Genomic DNA, 3,631 nt, shown 5'->3' on the forward strand with positions numbered 1-3,631 from the left:
GAAAATAAATGTCAAACTGCCTAACTTGCATTTCTTTAGCAGTTAAATTCTTATAAGAAATATCCCTTCTCAGGGGTCTACAGCAGATAATTCGACTGAATGAGAAGAGAAGGGTTGGATTCCTATAAATAGAGGCATTATCCACTGGGGACTTTGTATGAGATATTCACTGACCCTTTACAATGTTCCCTTTTACCTGTTCTACTTTATACTGACCTCTCTCACCCATTATAACTTTGCATAGTTCTTTCTTTTTGACTTTCATGACTCCTACCTTGCCTTCTGGATTTATTCCCCAAGATGAACTTTTTAACTTTACTGTAGTAGACTTGTTTTGGATTGTACTCCTCTCCAGATCTGGCTTCTTCTGGGTTTGTTATTTGCCTTTAGTCATCTGAATCCATCAACCTCAGCCCATAAAAATCAAAGCATCAGAGTTGGGAGAGATCTCCAAGGTTATCTAATCCAACCCATTTCAAAATATGAAGTCCTTTACCAATATATTCAACAAGTAGCCAAACATTCTTTGAAGGCTTCTAGGAAGGGAGTTATCTACTGAGGCAACCATTTTTGTCTAATTCTAATCTTTAGGAAACTCTTCTTTACACTGAGGCTAAATCTTTCTCTGCTGCTTCCATACTTTGCTTCTAGTTCTTTCCAGGTTCAAACAAGATCAAGTCTTTCTTATGATTTATTCTTCTATGTCAAATGTCATGATATCAGTGGTCTTACAATCCTAGTTACCCTTATTTGCTCTTCAGCTGGTCTAATCAACTAGAATCTATCATCTCTCTTGGATGCAATATCTGTCTTAGGGTAACTAAATATTACATTAAATTTGTTTTGGTTGACATCACACTGTTGACTCATATTTAGTTTACAGCCTAGGTGTCAAACTCAAATGGAAAAGGATCCCTCCAGGCTACATACTAACTTAGAAAATAACAAACATCATCTATGTTGTATTTTTTATTTATTTTGTTAGCCATTTCCTAATTAAATTTTAATCTAGTTCTGATCATATTGAAGTTTCATAGACTAACCTTTGGCTTAGACTATATGAAGACTACTAGATTCTTTTCAAACAAATTATTATCTAATCATTCTTTCCCCCTCCTCTATCTTCCTGAGAAGTTGATTTTTTTTGAACCCAAGTGTACATTTATCTCTTATAATTTGAATATCACTAGATTGGGTATAATGTTGCAGTCTGTTGAAATATTTTTAGATCTTTAATCCATTTTCCAATTCGGTAACTATTTGTTCTAGTATTTTTTGTCACCTCAAAATTTAGCAAAAGATTCTTTTCTGCCTTTATGCATGTTATTGAAAAAATATAAAATAGCACAATGCCAAGTATTTATCCCCAGGGCACTATATTCTAGAGGTGCCAAACTTGCATGGACTGTGAAACTCAGCACCATAAAAATATAATTAGAAATTTTTAACAAAACAAATAAAATACAACATACATAATGTTACTATGTGGTTTTTCTAAGTCTATGTTCTGCACATAGGGATCTATTTCTATTTGAATTTGAATTTAATTCTGCTAATCTCCCCAATGCAATTCCTTTTTATTTTATTTTATTCTTTTTAGGTTTTTGCAAGGCAAATGGAGTTAAGTGGCTTGCCCAAGGCCACACAGCTAGGTAATTATTAAGTGTCTGAGACCGATTTGAACCCAGGTACTCCTGACTCCAGGGCCTGTGCTTTATGGTGCTTTATCCACTGCACCATCTAGCCGCCCCTCAATACAATTCTTAATGACTATTTCTTGAATTTAGTCAGTCAACAAATTCTAAATTTACCTACTTGAACTATTACCTAATCTACATTTTTCATCTTCTCTGAAAAAAGGTTTTATAAAATTGCTCAAATGCTTTCTAGCATCCAGCTAATTTGTGATTACAAAATTCTCTTGATCTGCCAATCTAGTAGCTCTGTAAAAAAACCCAACAAATGATGAAATCCTGCTCTCTTTTCACCAATTCCTTTTATGATTGCTTACTAACTATCTTTTTAATAATAAGTTTTATAGGTATGCCAGCAGTCAAAGTCAAGCTCCTTGGCCTATAATGTGCAAACTTCACTCTCATTCCTTTTGTGAAAATTGGGTCAACATTTACTCATCTCCTATCTTCAGGCATCTCTGCTATGCTTTCAATGTTGTGGGATGCATTTTATTTGGGCTAATAGGTTGGCCTCATCAAGGGCAATTAGATATTCTTTCTTTCTCTCCCTACTTATTTAGGGTTTCAACTTCCTATTCATCATGTTTATTCTTTCCTTTTTAAGTTAAAAGGTTATTTTGCTCAACAGAGAAAACATGCAAAATAAAAGCTTGAGCAATACATACCTTTTTTCAGTTGTTGGTCATCTTCCTAAACAGTCTTAGTAGTACTTTTATTCCTTCCCTAATCCTCCACTTTTCCCCAATATAGCTTTTAAAAACAATTTTTTTTTCTAGCTGGCTTCAGCTCATTTTCAGCTTTAACACACTTAATACAATTCTTACAAGATGTTCTGGAGCAGGCCTGAGTCACATCAGACTTATGATTCAGGTTCAAGATTGGAATTAAGTAAGCCATGGGACACTTAACAAAAAATTTATTTAAGCAATATGGTTAACAACACATGTTAACAATAGCATTGAAAGAATACTTGGCAAAGATATAACACTAGTTCAAGGAAATACAGCTCCCCACCCCATTTCATAAAGAACTGCATCTAGTCAGAAGAGTACTAGTCAAAAGGGTACATTGACTCAAAAGACAATGAGACATCTGTCAAGTTTGAGTGATACTATCTTTTCATAGGTTGGTCTTTTTATTCCCTAGGTAACCAAGATATCCAACAACGGTTCCTGCCTTGGACCATTAGACCAATCAAATCATGGGGACATCTTCTCTACTTTTTAGGAGAGACCAATATATAAAGCAGGGACTCAATTAGATGTTGTTTCTACCAAGATGAATTTGCCATTCTAGTCTTCTTCCTTGCTTGATTGTCTTTACTCCAGTTTCTTTACATGTCTTTTCAAACCTAAGTTGATGAATGAGCTCCTTGTGTAGCCACAGTGATCCTTTAGACAATTCCCATTTTACTTCTCTCTTTTTTTTTGTTGGTCTTCAGAATTTTATACTTGATAGCTTCCCAATCTTCTTGGACTATCTCTTTAGAATTTTAGACTCTAGGATCCTACCAAGAATTTCCCTGAACTCTTTAAAATCTTCTTTCCCAAAATATAAGGCACATTTAAGAATATGACTGACTTTCTTTTCTATCATAAATACTAAAGTGAAGTCAGGACTTGCCCCCCAGGGTTCCTATCATTTCTATCCAACTCTAGCTTTCTATTCCCTATGACCCACTCTTACTCAGAGATGCCCTGAAGTATACATAAATCATTTTTATAGACACTTTGGGAAGGTTTATTAATGGAAAATTTTGACTCGTTTATATAAATTCTCTTCTCAGAATTCCTAAACAATAGTTCTTAATTTTGAGCACTATGTTTTAAAAACATGTATGCCTTAAAAATAAAAACAAACTTTAAAAAATTTTTTTCTTACCTTAGGAACTTTCCAAGATGGTTTAAAATGCCTTATTTTTTTTATTTTTATAGCAC

This window comes from Macrotis lagotis, chromosome 1 (assembly GCF_037893015.1).
Source record: "Macrotis lagotis isolate mMagLag1 chromosome 1, bilby.v1.9.chrom.fasta, whole genome shotgun sequence".
NCBI lineage: Eukaryota > Metazoa > Chordata > Mammalia > Peramelemorphia > Peramelidae > Macrotis > Macrotis lagotis.